Here is a 10,451-nt window from a genome sequence, read left to right as displayed (position 1 = left end):
CTGAGGCAGGAGAATGGCATGAACCCGGGAGGCGGAGCTTGCAGTGAGCCAAGATCGCGCCACTGCACACTCCAGCCTAGGAGACAGAGTGAGATTCCATCTCAAAAAGAAAAAAAAAAAAAAAAAAAAAAAAAAAAAAAAAAAAAAAAAAGAAAAGACGAAGAGGAGACAGGGTCTCGATCTGTTGCCCAGGCTGGAGTGCAGTGGTGCAGTTGTAGCTCATTGCAGCCTTGAACTCGTGGCTCAAGCGACCCTCCTGCCTCAGCCTTCTGAGAAGCTGAGACTACAGGTGTACACCACCACGGCTGGCTAATTTATCTTTTATTTTTTGTAGAGGCGGGGTCTTGCTTTATTGTCCAGGTTGGTCTTGAACTCCTGGGCTCAGCGATTCTCCTGCATTGGACTCCCAGAGTACTGGGATTTCAGGCGTGAGCCACGGAGGCTGGCTGATGGTACTGTTGTTATTGTTACTGTTATTGTGCTTTCCTCACCATGGATGCTGTGCTGCGGACCTAGATTTGGATGATGTCCTTGGCTTGTTGGAGGAAGGCCCTTTCTCCTTGGTGTCAGGAGTTGGTGGTATTGAGCAGGCTCGGGTGTGTGGGAGGTCTGGGGGAAGTGAGGGCACAGTGCTGAGTCCTGAGAACAGCCTGTAGCAGGTGCTGCCAGCCCTCATCTGCCTGGGGCTTCCTCTTAAGGCCCAAGCTGGTGTAAGCCTGGACTGTGGCCCGGGTCCCCTGAAGATGGGTCTCCTGAGCTCACACCTGTGCTCAAAGGCCCCTGCTAACTTCCACCTAAAGACCTGGAAACTGAGGGTTAGGACTGGCTTGACCTGGGCAGCCTGGCGCAAGGAACCTTACTCTCAATCCTTTGGGGCTGATGCAGGGATGGGAGCAGAGGGTGTGGGCCTGCTTTGTCTACAGCTGGGGCAAGGACAAGCCGTGGTGGCCAATGGGCGGCCGAAGGCTGCTGCGCCTTCCCTGACGCGGTCTCCTGCTTCCCGGGGCCCTCAGGCTGAACCGCTGTTTGTGTTCTGGGTGCCGTGGTCCTCTCTTGTGGCTGCCCACAGCCCCTGCTCACCCACAGGCCCTTCCTGCCCCGCCCGTGGACTCCGGGCTTAGGTCCCTGCTCGGGAGCTCGTAGTGACTAGCGGGGTCTTGGGATGGTCTCAGAACTTCTTGCCCTGGCTCCCACACCCACAAGACAGCGCTGCCTCCCCAGCGCCCGTGGTTACGCAGTGGTGATGTGTGGGGCGTGAGAGCAGCATTTGTGGAACACTTTTTTGGAGTAGGGCTGTGATTTTGCTGTTGTTATCGCTGCTGGCTGGGCAGGTTGCTGAATCTTTCCGGCACTGTTTCAAGTCGTCCTCTAACAGCCCTGAGCAGGGGCCCCTGTCTGAGGTCATACAGCTGTGGCCAGCTTGGGCCTGGCTTCCGGCTGCCGTGACCCACTGCATGACTGTGCTCGAGATGATCCATTGGATAGTGGGACACGTGCCCACTCCTCCAGGCTCTCCAGCCCCGGTGGTACTTCAGGCGACTGGAACAGATGTGGATCAACCCCAGCCGGTGCTGGAGGCACAGAGGGTCAGGAGGCAACCCCCAGCCCCGCACAGGCGAGTGTTCCCTGTGTCCCCGAGCCGCTGTCGCTGTGGTATGTGGTGGCTGTGGGTTCCCCAGGCAGGTTGATGTGACTGAAAGTAGAGAGTGACTTGGGCTGGGTGGCGGGTTACCCAATGGCTGGGAAGGCCGTCTCGGACAGAGGGCATCGCTTGGGCAGCATCCTGGAGGCCAGGGAGGGGCCTCCATGGTGTGGAGGGCAGGGTGCCAGGATGGGGCTAGAGGGCAGTCTGCTGGCCCTGAGTCAGAGATGGACCCACCCCACCCCGAGGCTTCAGTGCTGCCATACACACCCCCTCCTGCCTCGGAGGCGGCGTGCCCGACTTGCTGCTTCCTGCTTCCCAGGCTCTTTGACCCCTTGGGGCCTCTCAGGAACTCTCATTTTGCATTTAGACCTCACCTTCTATTTCACGCATCTGTCCCAAGCCTGCTGGGAGGGAGGTGGGTGAGGGGAGGCTGCGGCTATTCACAGAGCCCTGTGCCCTCATGGCCATCAGGGCCGCGGCCGCAGCAGTGTGAGAGGAGGGATCTAGAGGCAGCTCACACAAGTTCCCAGGAGCTGATTGCTGGGTTTTCAGGAATTCTGTGAGTTGGCCATTAATAATGAAAGTATATAAACTTGCAGTTAAATTAATTATGTTGAAAGCAAAGGCATTGAATACTCAAACCCCATCGCTTCTGAATTATTTGATTGCATTTTACTATTGCGTGTGCTGCCGAGGTTCCCTGGGCCTGCCGCGTGCGTGGCGGAAACTCTGTGCGATGATGGCCGCTGGTAGGGCGGGAGTGTGTGCACCAAGGGCGGGGCGCTGCCGCCGCTCAGGGCCTTGCTTCTCCTTGTGTTGGTTGTCTAGACTTGCCAAAGTGATGAGGAAAGTGTTAACGTGCAGATGAAGCTAAAAATTGTGTGATATCTGTAGCCATTCATTATGAATGGCGTAAAAGCCTTGTGAAAATATGCTGCCGTTGGAAAGCAGCTACCTCGTTCAGCAAGGACATTTCCTGTGTCGTAGACTAATAGGTGACATTCCCCTGTATGTCTCCTTTCCACCTTTGTTGTGGTTTGTAAACGGAAACAGAAATACCAGCCAGCATCCGTGTGGTGCTCATTGGCGGTGGCTGCCAGGGGCCAACCGTGGAGATAAGATTTCAGCACAAATTCATGAAAGCATTCTGTGAGAGTCAGTTGTCTGTCCAGAATTTACACTTTATGAGTAGCGCACATTTCATGATTATTTGCAGATACGTGCCGCAGGTAGTCAACATGGGGCATGTGCCTGTGCGTGTAGGTTCCCCCGTGTGAAGGGTCCCCCGTGTGTAGGTTCCCCTGTGCATGTAGGTTCACCCGTTGTAGGTTCCCCTGTGCATGTAGGTTCCCCCGTGTGTAGGTTCCCCTGTGCATGTAGGTTCCCCTGTGCATGTAGGTTCCCCCGTGTGTAGGTTCCCTTGTGCGTGTAGGTTCCCCTGTGCGTGTAGGTTCCCCCATGTGTAGGTTCCCCTGTGCCTGTAGGTTCCCCTGTGCATGTAGGTTCCCTTGTGCGTATAGGTTCCCCCGTGTGTAGGTTCCCCTGTGCGTGTAGGTTCCCCCATGTGTAGGTTCCCCTGTGCGTGTAGGTTCCCCCGTGTGTAGGTTCCCCTGTGCGTGTAGGTTCCCCCGTGTGTAGGTTCCCCTGTGCGTGTAGGTTCCCCCGTGTGTAGGTTCCCCTGTGCGTGTAGGTTCCCCCGTGTGTAGGTTCCCCTGTGCGTGTAGGTTCCCCCGTGTGTAGGTTCCCCTGTGCGTGTAGGTTCCCCCGTGTGTAGGTTCCCCTGTGCGTGTAGGTTCCCCCGTGTGTAGGTTCCCCTGTGCGTGTAGGTTCCCCCGTGTGTAGGTTCCCCTGTGCGTGTAGGTTCCCCCGTGTGTAGGTTCCCCTGTGCGTGTAGGTTCCCCCGTGTGTAGGTTCCCCTGTGCGTATAGGTTCCCCCGTGTGTAGGTTCCCCTGTGCGTGTAGGTTCCCCCATGTGTAGGTTCCCCCGTGTGTAGGTTCCCCTGTGCGTGTAGGTTCCCCCATGTGTAGGTTCCCCTGTGCGTGTAGGTTCCCCCGTGTGTAGGTTCCCCTGTGCGTGTAGGTTCCCCGGTGTGTAGGTTCCCCTGTGCGTGTAGGTTCCCCTGTGTTTGTAGGTTCCCCCGTGTGTAGGTTCCCCTGTGCGTGTAGGTTCCCCTGTGTGTAGGTTCCCCTGTGTGTGGGTTCCCCTGTGCTTGTAGGTTCCCTTGTGCGTGTAGGTTCCCCTGTGCGTGTAGGTTCCCCTGTGTGTGGGTTCCCCTGTGTTTGTAGGTTCCCCTGTGTGTAGGTTCTTTTGTGCGTGTAGGTTCCCCTGTGTGTGGATTCCCCTGTGTGTGTAGGTTCCCCCGTGTGTAGGTTCCCCTGTGCACGTAGGCTCCCCTGTCTGTAGGTTCCCCTGTACGTGTAGGTTCCCTTGTGCGTGTGGGTTCTCCTGTATGTGTAGGTTCCCCTGCGTGTAGGTTCCCCTGTGCATGTAGGTTCCCTTGTGCATGTGGGTTCTCCTGTGTGTATAGGTTCCCCTGTGTTGGGTCCTCAAGCATTAACCAGCTCCTTCCTCCCCAAGCCTAGGCAGGATCCCATCGCACAGAGGAGGAAGTGGAGGCTCACGTAGTCCTCTCCTAGCCCTCCCAGTCTTCCTGACTATGTCTCCTGGGTCACGCTGGCAAGGGGCCCCAGAGCAGGCCATACACTGTGCTGGCATTAGCACCCCGGGGTGTGCTTAGCCTTGGGCCTGCTCCCTGGCTCCCCGGGTGGCTTTCCTGTCACAGTGCAGAAGGCTCAGCTCCCCACACGGGGTTCCAGCCTGACCCTCGTATGACTCAAGTCTGAAGATATTTTGCCAAAGGAAGGAATTCAAGTTTCTTCCTGGAGAAACATCCCAGATCACTGAAGGCTTAGAGTCAAAGTTTTTATGTGTTCGGGGACGCTGTGCTTTGGCAGCGCCCAAGGCAGAGTCCATGGGTGTCCCTTTCTCTTGAAGCCTCTGGCAGAGGAAAGAAGCTGAGCTTTAGCTGGTGACTGGGGGCCCAGGCTGGTGGGACCCCCCAGCTGTGGCATCTGGGCCGCCTTCGTGCGTCTGTCCCTCACTCTCTGAACAAGTGTCTGTCACTGCCCACCACGTGCCAAGCTCTGCAGAGGGAGACTCGGGCACCTGCAGCTCGAGTCCACCTGAGCATCCCCGGCAGAACCGAGCTCCCGGAGGCTTAGCCAGACACAGCCCCTGCCCTGGGGGAGCACCAGGCGGGTTCCAACCAAGCAGGGCTGGAGTCACAAGCGCTCAACAAGGAAGCCATCAGGACACTCCAAGGACCCCACGTCAAACCAAACAGGAGGGTGGAGTGACAGCGGGCAGTGCCTGGGGAATGGGGTCAGAGTCAAACATGTCCGGCCCTGCAGTGGGGACAGAGGCGGAGGTCGGAGGGTTCCACAGGGGCTCAGCAGAGCTGCAGCCAAGCCTCGAGGAGCCAGGGCTGATGAGGGTGTCGGTGGAGCAGCCACATGGACCCGGGTGCACGGAAGCCCCTGGAGAGGTTTGGCAGGGGTGCTGCAGGGGCTGATTTCCCCTTTGAAGGCGTCACCATGTTTGCCGTGTGGAGAAGGCTTCAGGAGGCACACGGCTGCCTGGACCAGGCTGGGGTGGTCGGGAGATGAGAGGCACGCGGCTGCCTGGACCAGGCTGGGGTGGTCGGGAGATGAGAGGCACGCGGCTGCCTGGACCAGGCTGGAGGGATGGGGAGAGGTGGACAGATGTGCAGCCCTGTCTGGAGGTGGGCGGCCGGCACGCGCTGCAGGTTGGCAGTGAAGTGAGGAAGAGGCTGTCAAGGGCTCTTGAGGGTTTCACCTGGCAGCTGGTGAACACGATGCCATCCAATCAGAGTGCCCCTTGAGACCCGAGCCTGTGCCAGGTGTGGCGTAGTTGAGGTACTGGTGAGCTATCCAGCTCGGAGCCTGCAGGGAGGCCAGGTCAGGGGGCAGAGGGTTGAGAGCAGCTGAACACCCAGATATGTATGTCAGCATTCGAGGCTGCCTGACTGTGCCCAGCGGGCAGGACTGAGGCCTGAATCCAGGGAGGGATGAGCCTCATGGGCAAGCCTTGAGTTTGGGGCAGCACACGTCACCCGATGTCAGCTGACCACTTGAGGCTGATGTTGGAACCCCAGTGGCCGAGGCCGGGCAGGGGCCGGAAGCGCAGGATCTGCAGTCTCAGGACCCCGGAGGGGCCCAGGGAGCCGCGTGTGCGCTTGGGTCCTTGGGCCTCTCTTTGCATCAGGAGTTAGGGAGGTGCAAGTGTGTGGCTGTAAGCATGGGGACACTGGGGTGGATGTTTCTGTTTTGTTCTTAGAGACAAGGTCTGGCTCTCACCCAGGCTGGAGTGCAGTGGTACGATCGTGGTTCACCGCAGCCTCAAACTCCCAGGTTCCCAGGCGATCCTCCTGCCTCAGCCTTCTGAGCAACTGGGACTATAGACACGCACCACCGCGCTGGCCGGTGTCCTTATTTCACTTTTTGTGCCACTGTGTTGCCCACCTGAGCCTCTCAAAGTGCTGGGATTGCAGGCCTGAGTCCCAGTGCCTGGCTGGCGTTGGGGTATTGGTAGAACCAGGCCTTCTTTGCTGGCCCCCGTCCCCGGTCCTCCTGTTCACTCTGCAAAGCCTTGGCATCTGCCGGCTGCCTCATCCTCACATCCTCTCCAACCGTCCAGGTTGACTATCCAGCTGCTGGTCTAACCTCCATCCCAGGCTTTTCTGACAGTGAGGTTTAGGGGCTACCTTCCCTAGGGGACTGAGACTTGAAGGAGGGCCAGGCGGGGGCTGGAGCCCATGCAGTGGGGGCGGGGGTGGTGTGCCTGTTTTGTTCAACATCTGCGAGTCCTTCAGGGACATTGCTTAGGAGGGCTGGCGGCTGTGGGAAAGCGGATGCTGTTTATCCCGGGATCAGCGGGACAGCCGCCAGATAATAAGGGGATGAAGGGCGCGCTGGCAGCTGGGCCCTGATGTGGAGGTCACTGTGATCCAGGGACCCAGAACTCGGAGAGGAGCTTTAGCAGGGGAGATGGTGTGAGGGAGACGCAGCTCAGGGCAAGCGCCAGAGACCAGGAACCACTTTTTTTTTTTTCTATGTTGGGCTGGGGAGGGGGAAATAAAGTCCTTTGCGGTTTCCAAGTCCAGTGTTCCCTAGACACTGTCGCCTTTGTGTGACCAGAAGCAATTCAGCGGTTTCCAGAGCAGCATGCTTTTGTGTCCCAGGGCTGGCTGGCCCAATTCTGTCCTGCTTGCAGAGAGGTCCAGGAGCCTGGCCGGACACTGCCCTGAGCCTGGGGGATCCTGGGAGAACCTGGACAGCCATGGGGAGCCCTGCTGCTCTGCTCTGGTGCACAGGATTGGGGTCCTTCAGGCTCCAGGGCAGCAGGCACTACCCTCTCTGTGCCTGCTGGTGTTAGGCGGCTTGGAGGCTCTGGTTCCTGGTCCTCACAGTACATCCTGGTTCTGGGCCAGGATCTGGAGGAGCCACAGTGCAAGAGTGTTTCTGGATGTATCTGAGACGGATGGAGGTAGGGGCAGGGGCAGGGGCAGGGGCCGGGGGACATGGTAGGTCTCATCTTAGTGGAAGACCCAGCCCTGGGAAAAGCTGCTACTCTCTGGGGCAGTGGTCCCGGGTACTGTGTGCTCTTCGGAGCCATCTCGATCTTGAAAGGCAGGCTCTCTCCCAAGGCCGGTGCAGGCCAGACCCACTGGGAGAGCACCTGCGCAGCCCGGGGTGGAGGGTCCAGTGAGGAAGGGCGGAGGCCTCCTGAGAACCTGGCGTCGTCAAGGGGGCGGCAAGAGAAGGAGCCTCTCAGAACCTGATATAGGACGAGGGGAAAGAAGGCCAGTCTGAGAGGGCCGCATGGCTCAGAGTCGCAGGGGCCCTGGGCTGCCGGGGGTGGGCCTGTAGGTGCAGGTGGAGTGGCCGGTTCTGGGGAGAGTGGCTGGGCTGCAGGCTGAGGAGCTGGGCTTCCTCCAGGGACTGTGGAGGGGGTGGGGATGGGCAGCTGGAAGTAGGGAGGGCAGGGGCCGTCTGGTGGGGGATGTGCAGTTGCAGCGCGCGGGATGAAAGGTGCAGGTGAGATGCAGGTGGGCAGCATGGGGAGACCCGGGTGTGGCCTGAGGTGCAGCCTGCAGCCTGGAGTTATGGTCAGTGTGTAGACAGGCCTTGGTTTCTGCATCTGTAAGTTGGGGGTGTGCTGGGTAACAGTATCCTCCCCCAAAATTCATGTCCCCCTGGTACCTTTGGACCCAACCTTACTTGGAAATGGCTCTTTGCAGATGTCATTGAGATGAAGTCACCCTGGTGTAGAGTGGAGCACTCTTCAGCACAGTGCAGGGGCTTCCTGTGTGGCTGTGGAGGACACCCCCAGCCCGGCACAGGCGCAGGCTGGAAGCGTAGCCTGGGCCCATCCCTGGCGGTGTGTCATGGAGGGCCCATCCCTGGTGGTGTAGGCCGGAAGGCCTGTCCCTGGTGGTGTGTCGTGACATGTGTCATGACATGGAGTTTGATTCTTAACTGACTGAAGCTTGAAAAGTCTGTCTTTTTGGTGGACCCAGGGAGTTGGGTGAGGAGGGTGGTGAGGTCAGTGGGTCTGAGAGGCAGAGTCCTCTAGGACCCTAATGTGTGGATGCCCTCCCCAAGGGCTGCTGTGAGCCATCCAGCCAGAGGATCCTAGGTTTGGGAGAGCGGACTGAAGAGTAGCCGGACACGCATTGCATTCTGATGGTGACAGGCGGGACACTCAGGGCTTTTGTCCCCTCTCTCAGTGCCTCATTTGCTTGCCTGAGGTGATTGGGAAGGCTGGAATTAGAGCCTCCCAGACAAGGGGGCCGTCCTCTGCCCAGAGCTCTGCAGGCAGCCAAGAGCTCTGTGCGTGTCCGAGCGTGGCCCCCGTTTTCCTTGGGTGGAGGCTAGCTCGGTGCCTTACCCAGGGCCTGCGGGCCCCAGCGCCCAGGTTGCCCCCTCCTCCTCCCTCTCAGCTGTGCTCCCAGGAGGGGACTCACCGGGCTTTTGAAAATGGAAGGAAGTAAGTTTTACATTGTTACATTTCCCCTAGCATGTTCATCCTTCCCTTTTAAACATTAAAAAGCAGTAAAAATGGTGGTTACCAGGGACTTGGGGAGGGCATGGGAGTTCCTGTTCAGTGAGCAGAGTTTCAGTTAGACAAGATGAGTCTGGAGGCAGCTGCGCAGCATGACAGATGGAATTTATGCCACGGAACTGCACACTAAAAACTGGTGAAGTTGGGCCGGGCGCGGTGGCTCACGCCTGTAATCCCAGCACTTTGGGAGGCTGAGGCGGGTGGATCACGAGGTCAGGAAATCAAGACCATTCTGGCTAACACGGTGAAACTCCGTCTCTACTAAATACAAAAAATTAGCCGGGAGTGGTGGCAGGCGCCTGTGGTCCCAGCTGCTCAGGAGGCTGAGGCAGGAGAATGGCGTAAACCCGGGAGGCGGAGCTTACAGTGAGCCGAGATCGTGCCACTGCACTCCAGCCTGGGCGACAGAGCGAGACTCTGTCTCTAAAAAAAAAAAAACAAAAAACAAAAACTGGTGAAGTTGGTAAGATATATTTTATGTGTATTTTACCATAATTTAAAAATATTGTGGGAAAAGAAGTAATGGGCATTTTAGGAGATTTGGAGAGAGAATTGTTAACGACCACCATAAGCCCATACTCCTGACGCCTGGCCCCATAGCGCCCCAGTCTCTTCACACACCTGTTTGCTGTAACAGCGGCCACAGGAGGGTCCCGTTTTTAGTTACCTTCGTCCCTTCACAAGGACGGGGTCCTGTGTGGGTCTGCCAGGGTGTTCCAGGACCCCCTGCCCTGCTGGTCTTGATGGATGGTGTGTGACGCGCTTCCCCCGCCAGGCCTCTGCTTCTCGAGCTTGGTCCGGTACTGATCTGCGGAGTCGCCGGTTCAGGGGGCGTCTGTGTGCTTGCTCTGTCACATTCCGCAGCCCAGGTTAGCTTTAGTTTCCTTTCTTTTTTTTTTTTTTTTTGAGACAGAGTCTTACTCTGTCGCCCAGGCTGGAGTGCGGTGGCACGATCTTTCCTCACTGCAAGCTCCGCCTCCCAGGTTCAAGCAATTCTCCTGCCTCAGCCTCCCCAGTAGCTGGGACTACAGGCGCCCACCACCAGGCCCAACTAATTTTTTTGTATATTTAGTAGAGACAGGGTTTTGCTGTGTTAACCAGGATGATCTCGATCTCCTGACCTCATGATCCGCCCATCTCGGCCTCCCAAAGTGCTGGGATTACAGGCGTGAGCCATCACCGGCCCAGTTTCCTTTCTAGTGAGCTTGAAGGTTTTCACACATTAGGAGATGGTCTTGTCATTTTTCCTACATTGACTACATTGTCAGGCTGCCCCCCCCTTTTTTTTAATGGAGTCTTGCTCTGTCACCCAGGCTGGAGCACAGTGGCGCGATCTCGGCTCACTGCAACCTCCACCTCCTGGGTTCAAGCCATTCTCCTGTCTCATCCTCCTGAGTAGCTGGGATTATAGGCGCACATCACCTCGCCTAGCTAATTTTTGTATTTCTTTTCTTTTTTTTTTTTTTTTTGAGACGGAGTCTCGCTCTGTCGCCCAGGCTGGAGTGCAGTGGGTGGATCTCAGCTCACTGCAAGCTCCGCCTCCCAGGTTTACGCCATACTCTCGCCTCAGCCTCCCAAGTAGCTAGGACTACAGGCGCCCACCATCTCGCCCGGCTAATTTTTTTTGTATTTTTTTAGTAGAGACGGGGTTTCACCGTGTTA

At 57.6% G+C, this 10,451-nt stretch overlaps 1 protein-coding gene across 4 annotated transcripts in view; it reads left to right on the top strand.

The window, feature by feature from the left end:
* Positions 1-10,451, top strand: part of GRAMD4 (GRAM domain containing 4) — a 112,737-nt gene that overhangs the window by 38,781 nt on the left and 63,505 nt on the right. Inside the window, exon 1 of one of the 4 annotated variants that reach the window (XM_017850807.1) lies at positions 6,872-7,211. The exons of the other annotated variants lie outside the window; for them this stretch is intronic. The gene's annotated coding sequence lies outside the window, so the exon portion shown is untranslated. Of the gene's footprint in view, positions 1-6,871; positions 7,212-10,451 lie in introns of those variants that run through there. 4 annotated transcript variants of the gene reach the window in all.

The sequence above is a fragment of the Rhinopithecus bieti genome, unplaced genomic scaffold, assembly GCF_001698545.2.
Source record: "Rhinopithecus bieti isolate Rb0 unplaced genomic scaffold, ASM169854v2 scaffold_32081, whole genome shotgun sequence".
NCBI lineage: Eukaryota > Metazoa > Chordata > Mammalia > Primates > Cercopithecidae > Rhinopithecus > Rhinopithecus bieti.
This window is presented reverse-complemented; position numbering and strand designations above follow the sequence as displayed.